The sequence below is a fragment of the Dermacentor andersoni genome, chromosome 1 (genome assembly GCF_023375885.2).
Source record: "Dermacentor andersoni chromosome 1, qqDerAnde1_hic_scaffold, whole genome shotgun sequence".
Classification (NCBI taxonomy): Eukaryota; Metazoa; Arthropoda; class Arachnida; order Ixodida; family Ixodidae; genus Dermacentor; species Dermacentor andersoni.
In genome coordinates, this window is record NC_092814.1 from 92,213,651 (window position 1) to 92,226,297 (window position 12,647).

Genomic DNA, 12,647 nt, shown 5'->3' on the forward strand with positions numbered 1-12,647 from the left:
AGGTGCCCGTAGCCAACTTCTCAGACAATCGCCCGGCTCTTCAAGGACTACTCCAACCCGATCGAGCTGGAGTCACCGTCATCCTGCTCCTAGCCAAGCTCTTTGCTATTCAGAGGAGTGGCATCCCCCTTTAGCTCCACTGGCTGCCCTCACACGTAGGGATAGCTGGAAATGAAGAGGCGGATGCTGCAGCCAAAGCAGCCCACAATACTCCCGTTGCTGTAAACACTGGGGTAGCCGCATCGGACTATACACGGCATCGGCTGCTGAAACTGCTGACCACAGACCAGCCGGTCGCGCGGGTGGCTAGCGGTAAGCCACCCCACCCTCTCCCCGAGAAGGGACTCACGAGAGGAGAACAGGTACTCCTCCTGCGCCTCAGGACAGGCAGCGTTTGGCCTGCCGCCCGGAAATTCAGAGTAGGGAGAATCGGATCACCTGCCTGTAGGAGGTGCGACTCCCCTGAGACCCTGGAGCACCTCCTATGCCACTGTCCAGGACTACTAGCCTCTCAACGACAAGAGACGACAGCCGCATCCCGCCTCCTCGGCCTTCCCGCTACCACCGTAGAAGACCTTCTCTTCATCCGCCTATCCCCAGTGAATAATAAAAGGTGAAAGGGAACGTGGGTTGTCAGAAATACGTGAGAAAAATAAGGCAGCACCAAGAAAATTTTGGAACCACATAAAATTATTAGGCAGGAAGTCAACACCAATACAACAACATATTCTAGACGAAGATGGAAACAAACTGGAAGGAGAAGCGGCATTAAATTACATCCGAAAAATAACAGCCGAATCTTTCCAAGCAATGACGAGGTTGTCTTTGAAGAAAAAGAAGAGCATGAAAGAGAACCACATGGAAAAGGAGCTGGTGCTGACAAATTTCAACTGGAAGAAAGCCGAAGAGAAAATTCCTAAGCGCACAGCCACAGGGCTAGACGAGGTTCCCGTTTGGCTGATAAATGAACGAGGACCAAAAAGTAAGGAAGCTCTTGTGAAAGCAGCGGAAAAAACTTTAAAAGGTAGACAAATACCAGACAGTTGGCGACAAAGTAGAATGAATTTAATTTATAAAGGTAAGGGGGAGAAAGATAGAATTCACTCGTATATACCGTTGACCATTACATCGGTAACATACAGGCAATCAAATTAATGCAGGCAATCAAATAAAAGCTGCAAGCATGGGCAGAAAATAAAGGCATGTTGGGAGAACTTCGGAATCGTTTCAGAATAGGCAGGCGTTTGGATGACAACTGATTTGTTCTTACTCAGTGTATTGAAATATCAAGAGTAGAAAGCAGACCGTTATATATGGCCTTTTTAGACATTACAGGAGCGTATGACAACGTAGACCTAAACATTTTGTGGGATAATCTGGAAGGGGAAGGCTTAGGCGACGATTCTCTACAGCTTTTGAGAGAGATTCGCCTAGAAAATGCCGTCTGCGTTGAATGGGCAGGGATGACGAGCGAGGAGAAAGTTGATACCAACAAGGGACTGAGGCAGGGGTGCCCTTTAGCCCCATTGCTGTTTATGACGTACATGGTGAGGATGGAGATGGCACTATAACGAAGGAATATCGGATTTATTCTCTCATACAAACAGGGGGGGTAATTTAGTAGCGCAACAGCTTTCAAGTTTATTTTATGCGGACGACACTGTTTTGCTAGCTAACGAGCAAAGTGATTTACAACGTCTGGCTAATATCTGTGCACAGGAAGGCGAGAATTTAGGTTTGAAATTTAGCTCTAGAAAATCAGGTGTTATGGTATTCAATGAAAACAGTAAACAGGCAGTAGTAATACAGGGCCAGGAAATACCTCGGGTAAAATAATATAAATGCCATGGTATATGGATAAACGAAAGGAATATATTATGGAAACACAGGAAAAAACAATAACACCAAAGTGGAAGAGAAATGCGGCCATAAGGAGGATGAGGAAATAAAGAGAGGAGGCAGGGCTGTTAACCAGAAATGCGTCTGGTCGGCTACCCTACTCTGGGGGACGGGAAAGAGGGAATAGAAAGATAAGATACAGAGAGGGAGGGGATGGGGAAGAAGGCCGGTGGTGAGCTGGCGCACCCACGCAGAGGGCCTCAGCGAGTCAAAGGCGTTCGCATAGACCAGTCGCCCTCAAGAAAGACAAAAGTGCTTTCATAGCTTTGTAGGCCGACGAGCGATGGGAACGGTCTTCAAGTAGCACCTGCACAGACAACGGCCGATCATGCTGTCGTCGCAATCCGATAGATAATGTTTATCGTTCCGAGCGAAATTGATGACAGTGGCACAATAAATGTTCGATGTTCTCTTCCACGCCGCAGACGTCACATGCAGCACTGTCGGTGATTCCAATCAAAGTAGTGTACGCCTTCGTGAAAGCCACTCCCAACCAAGACCTTAAATTCACGACATCACACCAGACGACATCGAGACCCGCGGATCTTGCTGCTCGTCGTAGCGCACTTCGCAAAATTCCAGAGGAAACATCTAAAAAAAATTGGCTGATCGACCGCACTATGGAAATCGATGTAAGCGAAGCTGTGTATGCTGTTAGCTTTGATTGAGGATAATTAGCGGTGATGTTGGCGGTGAATGTGTGATTTCTTCGGCGTTTAGTCCAATGCGAGAGTGGCGAGTTGATGTTAAACGATACATTGCGTGCACAGCGGCTGCTTGTCTGCGTAGTCCGTGCACAGGACACATGGGGAGGCGTCCTTACTTGAGGCGTTGTTGTACGTCATTGTTCGTAATCTCTGATATGGTTGCGCATTATGATTGCTTCACATGGCGCATCACATCATGACAGAAGTGCTAAACTTTCATTGAATTATGGTGGTGTCCGTAATTCAGTTAATTATTATAATTTTATGTACACATTGCATGCATACATTCGCGGTCTGTGCCACGTTTCGCTGCGTAGCGAAGACGCTCTTGTTCCACGCGACGCCTCTTGCGGGCCTGGGTATCCTCGACGCTTAGTTCGGAGCCATTTTGCTGGCGCGTGTTTACCTGGTCCTTTTGCCTGTGTGGCGAGCACGCTGTTGAGACGCCAGCTCCAAGCGCTCTCTTCAGGCTGTGGACGATTGTAATGTTTTCGCTCTCACAATCGAGCACGCACGCGACCTCCGCAGCCCAGCACCTGCATTTTTGATGCGTATAGAAGAGCAAGCACAACACCTGCAATACGCACAAAGCGTGAAACGCTGCCTCGGCGTCGCCGGCCGGGATGAGCGGAGGCCAGCGTCATCTGGTGGTGTTTCAAGAAAACCAGCAGCGCGCGCAAGCAAAAACCACAGAATCTGCAACATCATTGCCCGGCAAGTCGGAAGAAGTGGCAAACAAAGCTTCGCTTTGAAATGGAATGTTTTCAGTGACTCCAAGGCAGCGCTATATTGCTTGCTTTATGCTTTAAGCTAAGGACCCCACAAACAACTAGTTCTAGATATCCGAGAGCTCATTTATCGCCTCGTCGAGCAAGCGCACGACGTCAAACTTCAATGGCTCCCTAGGCACTGTGGCGCAATGGAAAATGAACTTGCCGAGGAAGATGCTCCATCTGAGCATGCTCATGAAGACGGCGTGCAGAAATCAATCTCGCCGTGAAGAGCAGATGCAGCAGGGCAACCTCGATTACTTGCAAATGACGCTATACAATCTTTGTGGAACACATCTAGTTTCCAGCATGGACGTCTGCATCGAGTGAACTTCTGTCTTCAACTTCGTCCTCCATCTGGACTATCCGGACTCGAGACAAAGGTTCTTTACCGACTGTGGCTTGGCGTCGGTTTTACACAATCCTTTGCTTTCCGCATCAAAAGGGAACATAGTGCGGCACGTGACCACTGCAGCAACGAGGAAACTATCGAACACGTTCTCTGCCGTTGTCCTCGATTCAGCGCACACAGGCAGTCACTCGTGACCACGCTGGCGCGTCTTGACGACCGGTCACTGTCGGAGCAGACAGTCCTGGAACGCCGAACTATACAGTCGTCACATCACAAGACAGTCAAGCCAATCTTGAAATTTTTGCATTAGAGTGGTCTATTAGAGAGACTGTAGTTCTCACGGACCTCCCAACCTCTTCTGCTTATTTTTCGCGCCTTTCCTTTTTCTCTCTGCTATTCTTTCCGTCTTCCACAATCAAGTACCAGAGTGACAGGCGGCCTTCCCCGACCTTTCGGGACGGGATAGTCTCCGACTATTCAGGAAAAAAGTCAGCTTTGTTCGGCAAATGCGCTTCAAAGTGAACACGTCACTTACGCACGTGAGTTTTCGCGGTTTTGTGACGTCGCGTGCCAGACAGGCGGAGTGGGCGCAACCTCAAAATGTTTGACTAATAAAGAGGGCTAATACCGAAAAAAGGCGTAGAATCAGAAATAATTATTTTCCTTTCGTTTGGTATAATTGTGCGTAATCAGTGTGCACATATCATATCAGATTGGGGATTGTCGCGGTTTTTGTGACGCCGCGTGAGACAAGCGAAGTGGGGGTGGCCCGAAAATTTTTTATCCAATCTTGGAGAGGTGACAGCAAAATTTGAAGAGAAAAGTTTGGAACAGCTTCACGTTATAGCGTCCATGGTCTAATACAAGGAACACTCGAGGTGGATACATCAGAGGCACTGAAGAAACAAATATTTCATTGCGATACTTTTACCTATTTCTTCTTTCCAAGTACAGCCAGAAGGTAGAACCGGCTTCTCAACTTCTTTGTGGATGATAACCCGCTTGCGGAAAATTTCTTTTTAACTAGTCGTGTGCGAATATTCAAAATTTTGATAACGAATTTAATAGCCTTAACAATTCGATTGGAGCATTCGCTATTCAAAATGTTAGAATATTCCTTTCGTTCAAATGCTATAAGGGATAGCTACTCTTCTCGCAGTCGATAGGGAGAACGAGTAATGGAAATGGAGACTCTTCTGAATGGTTATGGTGCAGGAGAAGCGGCGGTTGTGGAGTAGACTATACCATTTTGAACAAGCACAGGAGGATGTCACTTTTGGACAATATTTACCTCAGACGTTGAGTAAACATGCCTCGATTTAGCCTCCGAATTCTCTGTTTCGAATTAGTGAAAGCAATTTATTATTTTGCTCATCTCACCAGAGTTTATTGAATAAATAAATAAATAAATAAATAAATAAATAAATAAATAAATAAATAAATAAATAAATAAATATTGGTATATCACGGTGCGCTAATGATTCTCTAAAAGGACATCGCTCTGGGGTAGACATGTTAAACCACGCCACGCAGAAGTTAAGGTTTCGTTGCTGCAAAGGTGTTGCAATCATGCGGGCCTCGCAAGCAAGAATTGATCCGTGAGCTGGAAGACAACGCTCTCATCGATGCGCCAAGACATTGCATGAAGTCAGGTTGTCACTACCCATTTCTTCAGGCCACAAAATGCCAGAGTTTTGGTAACGGCCTTGTTGTCATCTGTTGTGAGACAAGTTGAATGTGATACTGCAGAATTTCGTGGCGAAGACCGCGAATGTATTGACGCTGACATATAAATAGTGTGACAGCTAACTTGGACCAAGATTTTGAGCAAACCTATGCGTTCTTCAGAACAGAAATCGCGTGGATGTTGTTAGCGTTTATCTAAACTTACAGTACCATTTGCTCGCTCGTCTTTTTTTGAGTAATTAGCCGAGAGAAATAAATTACCTTGTAAATATAGCTTGAAACTTTCAGGCGTCAATAGGAAAGTTCTGGAGCTCCAGAAATATTGCCCAACTCAGGTACTTCCAACGGGATAGACTTAGCGTGGCCGTTTTTATTGGGGAAAAACGAAAGCCCGCGAAGTTTAAAAAATACCACATGACAGCACGCTATGTTCGCCTGAATCTATGAATCTAGTGTTCGCGCTAGGTCTTCCCCCCCATTGCGAATTTCGGTATACCTTGGCAGCTTTCTTCTTGCCACTCCGTGCCGCTCCCAAGGCTAAGACCATGCTCGCCTTCTGCTCGCTTGAGTACGGCATGCTTTAGGCACTGCAAACAAATTCTTCGAAACGGTTGCGCGGCACTACAATAATAGACAGTCGACCTCGCATGCATCTAGGCTCTGGCACAGCTTGGAAGAAAAGCCGCGTTGTAACAAATTATGCTCTCTCTCGCACAGGTTCCAGATGTATGATGCATGTATTGTGTGTAATTTTTCTATTCCGTCGCGACTTGAAGGCTGCAACAAAAATTGCTCTTCTCGTCATACCGGAATAAACGGCTGATGACGGCGCGTTCTTCGGCGACAGGCGCGAGCGGGTGCTGACGAAACACTTTTTCGCAGCGCCGGTAATGTCAGAGCCGAGCAAAGGTTGAAGCCCTTTCTCGTAAGTGAAGGGAAGGCGTGGCGCTGGCGATGTTTTTTACAAATCACTCATGAGAGCGCTGTAATCGCGGCGCATTCGGGCGCCCATAGCGCGCTGTCACGTGGTATATTTTAAACTTCGCGGGCTGTCGTTTTTCCCGAATAAAAACGGCCACGCTAAGTCTATCTCATTGGAGGTACCTGGGTTGGGCAATATTTGTGAAGCTCCACAATTTTCCTATTGACGCCTGAACGTTTCAAGCTATATTTAATAAGTTAATTAATGTATCTCGGCTATACTTACTAAAAAAAAAAAGACGAATAAAAAAATGGTACTGTAAGTTTATAGAAACGCTAACAACATCCACGCAATTTCTTTTCTGAAGAACGTATATGCTTTTTCAAAATCTGGGTCCAAGTCAGCAGGGGCACCCTGTATATTTTGTGGTTCGAGTGCGTCTTACTCTTTCGGATGCGATGTGAAGACATGCTCTTGAAAGTTTGCAGTGCTACGTTGACCACGAGGGCTTCGAAGAATAATCGGGAAATTCTCGCGTGATGAAACACCTTGTGCAAATGAATCTGCGACATTACAAGCAGGAAAAAGGTCTTTTTTTTTTAAACCGTTGTATGATGAGAACACTGGACGTTTTTTAAATAAAGTTATTGTTGGTGATTTTTTTGTCATTTTCTTTTTTTTCTTTCTTCCTTATTTTTTCTGTTCTTTTGTTCTTCAGAGTTTTATTTAAGCCGAGACTGGCGTAACTTTTTCTTACAACAAAGTGAGAAAGAAGCGTTTATTTTGAGAACCAAGGCAGTGCCTTGTTCAAAGAAACGCACAGACCCTGAGTGCTTAAATTCTGCGTGTTTGTCGTGCAATGTGGTATCATGCAAGGTAAATAAAAGTGGTGTTCTTTTGCCACCACGGCGCTGATGTTTTTAAGTCTGTTCATCTTTCGTGTTCGAAGTCACCACGCACAAGTTTTGACCACAGGCACACACTTGGGCAAACGTTGGGGATGGCAATGTGAGCACGAAATACCGTTGACGGAAGGCGTGTGACAGTGATAGGGCACGGTGTGCAGTAACCTTCGCGCTCTGCTTCAGTCATCGATTCCCGTTGCTCCATGTCATTCGATCTTCGCGTTTCGCTTAAAGCATGTGCTCACACTTGAGGACGCGCATTTCTGCGTATCCGAGCATATCCTGCACTGCGCGCCCGTTCTTCAGATTTGCTTTCCTCTCGTCTCGTTGTTGGACCCTTTTCTAGGAAGACTCTAGCATTCTCTCTTACCGTGCTCAGTTCCATAGGCGCCGGGGCGAGGCGTAACCGAAGAATGTGGCTCCGTCAGACCTCTCCCACGGCGCAACATGCCCCTTCGCATCCGCTTCCTTGACCCCAACACGCCTCTCTTATCGCCTATTACTACGGCCGGACTGGTAAGCACACGTCCGAGCGACAACCTGGCCAATGTATATTAGTAGAGGCCTCCAGTGCTATGTCATTCAATTGGAGACAATAGGTCACGCCCTTACACAGGCCTCTCCCGGGGCTTTCTCGAGGTGGCGTTGCCACAACTGTTAGATTTCACATCGCACTGAAATCGCTCAAATGCGATCAGCTGTGCGGCTGAATTTTGGCCGACCTAGCAAAAACGAAAGGGCGCGAACGTGTACGACCACCTGGGATGTCACGAGCGGTGTAGGTAAATGTCGCGGTAAGGTTAGCGGTGTAGGTGACACATCGGTGTTGTCGTGCAGGTTCGGCCTGTTTGCTTAACGCTAGGCTAGCATTTGAACGACTGCAGATGGTGCGCTCCCTGCGGGGAGCACGTGTAGGGACGTAAGTTTGTTCAACTGTTTGCCTAGTCGCAAGCTTAGTCAAGCTCAAGCTCAAGCCTAGTCTCGGGAATTGGCGGTTGTGGAATCTCTCGAGGTGACCTTGGTTGTCGCCTCCACTCTACACGAGCAGCAGCACCGAAGCGCATGAACAACAGCGGGACTAGGGAAACAAAGCTTCACTGTGAAATTGGAGGCCTTGCCCCCCCCCCCCCCTGCCCTCGCCCTTTTTACTCGTTATAGTTGTCCCTTGTTAACTATGGTGCACTTCTTTTCCAGCAGGAGCAGTTGGTTGCTTCCCAGGAGTTCCTTCAGGTACCCAATTTCGGTGCGTTGCATTTGCGCGGTCGTAGTGAGCGCTTATTTACAATATGTTCGCTCAAGAGTCGTGGAGTGTCACGCTCATGTGTTGTCTTAAATCGATGAGCGTGTCGATCATAGGGGCATTATAGCTCATACGGAGGTAAGCTTGCACTACGGAACAGAATACACAGAGTGCATATGTTTGCTCCCTTTAGATGCCTGTAACGTTGTTATGAGCAGTTGTTTACGTAACCTCTAGGACGCATTTCTCCTAGGCGAAAATCTAGCCTTTGATAGTTTAATGAAGAAAGGGTGCATTTCCACATGTAAGCAAGCTTTATTGCCTTCTTGGCAGCAAGAAGAGACGGGGCCTTTCACATCTCAATGCTACTCCTCGTTTCTTCTCAGTGCCTCAATCATCTCGTTGAGTCGTCGAAAGAGCTCCTCCACAATCAGCAGGAGGAAGTCCACGAAGTCCTGCGACGCGAGTAAGAGGTTAATAACGACAACAAAAGAAACAAAATCCCACAGAACTCATCTTACGATGAATGACGACGTTAATGGAATTAGCATTGAAGTAATGTACCGACACACGATATTGCCATCGCCGAAACGCTTCATGCATGAGGAGTTTAGGCAGCCAGGCTTCCCTATCGTGCTTCGATGATGATGATGCTATTGGCATCCCCTTTAATTCGGGGCGGTGACAAATAGTGATAGCCTGCTTGAATTAATCAGGTATGCAATGCATGGTTTTTATTCTTTTCATTCATGCTTTTGATCTGCATGGAACACGCTGCACCCTCAAGCAGCGCCGCCACGAAGGCCGCGCGTGGCGCGTATGTGAATTTTCTAGGTGTTCCACGTGATGTGCGCCAAAATTTAAATATATTCAAGCGCCATTCAGCTGAACAGAACCAAGGCAACGTTCTTTTCCGGCACTTGCAGCAAGTCAGAGTATTCCCTGAACTTTGCCTGATTACATAATTATTTACATTGACAATCAATATACGATATTTAGTTATATTCAAAGTCAATGTCCATTATGAAAGTGTACACAATGCGTAATAGTTTTCGAACACGCTTTCGGTTGCTCAACACAAAAGTTTTTCTTAATAATAATAATATATGGGGTTTTACGTGCCAAAACCACTTTCTGATTATGAGGCACGCCGTAGTGGGGGACTCCGGAAATTTTGACCACCTGGGGTTCTTTAACGTGCACCTAAATCTAAGTACACGGGTGTTTTCGCATTTCGCCCCCATCGAAATGCGGCCGCCGTGGCCGGGATTCGATCCCGCGACCTCGTGCTCAGCAGCCTAACACCATAGCCACTGAGCAACCACGGCGGGTAAAGTTTTTCTTCAAGCCAGAAAGAAAGCGCGTGAATTCTCGAAAAACTCTTTCGTGCAAATGATTTTTTTTTTTTTTGTTGCTACTAGAAGGGAATAAAAAAAAACTCGACATCAAAAAAATAAATAGGGAGTACCGAAAAATATTAACGTCTGATAATCGAAAGGATTCTTTTCGGAGTGGACCCTCAGCTCAATACTAGCTGGATGTAGAAATTTCGAAAAGTTCTGAGAGATTAATTCATCGACTGCACGTTGGGACAGCATACAAAAAAAAACATTTTCTACATCGCATAAAACGGGCTTCTTCCCACACTTACTCCTTTGGCAACGACCATGAGGATGTTCGCCGTCTACTAATCGAATGCTTCACGTACGCGATGCGAAGACGACAGCTAGAACAAGAGCCGCACTCCACAAATCCTCAGCGACCTTTCTCACTCGGAATATTGCTGGGCCCATGGCCATCGAAAATTGGGCACAGCGAAAAGCAGTGAACTCACTTGAACATTTTTACGAAGAGACAGGCTTCCTTAAAAATTACTAGGTATCGCACCGAATAGTTACATGAAGTAACTACAACTAGCTTCTATTGTTTGCTGTTATTAGCACGTGTATGTTACGTGTTATAGTCTTTTGTATTCTTTGTATTCTCATCTGTTTACATGCTCATCGCAGTCTACATCACGGCCCCTTGCGTGTGTTTGCGACTACGTTAACAAACTTATTTTGGCGCGACTTACCTTACTTTTTTTATGTTTATACGTTCATGAGTGTATAGGAGTGTGTGCTGTGGATTTTCTTACTACACATTGTTTTTTATATTGTTCCCATGATGCGAAAAGGAATAGTCGTCAACTTTTATTTTCATTTCAATAATAACAAAAGAAAGTAATGCAAATAATCTATATATATCTTGCAGTATTGCAGCACTGCATCACCTTTAATGCCCGAATTCCATTTCTTATACCTGCGACTGCGTATACCACGTGCGTCGACTTTGTCTTCTTTGGCGTCGACTTTGATTGACGCGCCTTTGTTTTAGTTCTTTAGAAAGGCGGCAGACAGCGCATAGGAATGGAATGTAAGAGTTTGTTTTGACGGAGTGCTCGCATGCTTAGGTGGCACGAACGTGACGTCAAAAAGGGCGTTATGGTCTTTGATCTCAGCTATTGCAGGTAAAGTAACGCTTTGAGTCGTGTAGGAAATATAAACAAGGCTCTTGCTTCCAACACACATTTTTAAGAGCGGTTCGTAGCTGAAATCTGTGACAGAGTGTTTGCTTGGACGTGAAGATCAACGTGGATATGACTTTGGGAGTGCACGTGAGTTCGCTAGCGAGTGAACGCTGATTAGAGCTGGTACGTGCGTGTGAAAGAAAATAAACGCGAGCGAGTCTTGGTGGGCATCAGGGCGAACGTCAGTGTGAGTGAGCCTACAAAGTTTTTTTGGTGAGTGTCAGTAATCGCATCATTGCCCACCTGGCGACCGCGCAGCCTGCATATTATGTGTACACGAAAGAGAATGTACTTCAGTGTGCCCGGGAAAAAGAAAAGAAAAAGGAAAAAAAAATTTCGGGGCTGATTACTTGGAGGGAGTAGAAAGGTATACATGGGGGGGGGGGGGGGATTGTCGGTGACGAGTCGCCATTCTTCCTCGTTGCAGTTTTTCGTCGTTACTCGCATGTATAGAAAGGAAAGGATATCTCACCAATATCCAGCCTATCTGCTCTCCGGTCAGCATGGGCTGCCCCTGCCTTCCCGCGGACGGCATGCTTCTGCAAGGAAGGCACGGAATCGTGTAGCCGCTGTACCGCAGTACAGCTGGCACTGAGGAAAAGCCGCAGCACCGGCGCAGTATAGACAACTGCTCACGCGGCGCACTTGTCGATCGCTATCGTGCCCAGTCGGGATAGGATTTCTTCGGACACGATTGGCTCCTTCGCTCAAGCTGCGGAACGGAGCCAGTCGAAACAGAGAAATTCGATGCTGATTGGGCTTGATCGTCATCGAAAGTGTGTCGTGGGTAACCGGAATATTAGCCTTTGGGAGGGAGTCATGCGCAAGAGACCAACTTACAGGAATTGTGAGTGACTGCGCAATATGGAGCTGTAAAGAGGAGGGGGGCAACGGACACCTCCGTACTTCTTTGCTTTCGCAATTGAACACTGCCATCTGATTACACACATAAACAGGCGTGTGAGACGCCACCAGCGTTCGTCGCCACGCTCAGCAAGCCGCGTTCGCCGCGCGTCTCTACCTACCGTTGTGTACAGTCGCGATCTATTTGAGGGTGAGCACGGGAGCGCGTGGCGTTCCGTACTGCCTGCGCAGTTTAGCGGCGGCACCGAGAAGCAGGGCCCATGCGCAGGGCGTCTGGCGTGTGGGAATTCTACCTTCGCCCGCATTGCGTCACGCAAGCACGCGCGTGTCGTCTGCTACACGCGCACCGCGACAAGGCCGTACGCTTCAAGAGCGGTAGCAATACTGAAGTGTAAATTACATTCACACAATGTATGAATAAACTTGCAACTATGTTAGCTTTTGCCGACGTCCCCAAGATCATTGTTGGTCTGTAGCTAAGCGTTTGCGACGCATGCGTATTATACTTGTGGGCGTAACGGTGACCGCCCGTGTGTTCGAGGAAGGTTTATATTCGTTCACATTACCGCATTGAGCCCAGCAGCTGCTTAACCTCAACATGGCCCGTGTTCCTGAAGATGAGAGGCGGAAAATAGTAAAAGTTTCGCTGAAGGTATATTCTCAGCGCTCCATCGGCGCATTGGTGCAGAAGCCGCTGAAGACTGTCAATAGGATCAACCAAGCATTCAGGAAG

General features: G+C 46.9%; 1 long non-coding RNA gene across 1 annotated transcript; it reads right to left on the reverse strand.

Annotated features, from left to right (window-relative positions):
• Positions 1-8,789: 8,789 nt before the first annotated feature.
• Positions 8,790-11,968, reverse strand: LOC140215236 (uncharacterized). The gene is made up of 3 exons (XR_011892178.1): positions 11,891-11,968; positions 11,523-11,589; positions 8,790-8,936 (listed from the first exon to the last, which is right to left on the reverse strand). It is a non-coding gene; the product is annotated as an uncharacterized lncRNA (long non-coding RNA).
• Positions 11,969-12,647: the final 679 nt, after the last annotated feature.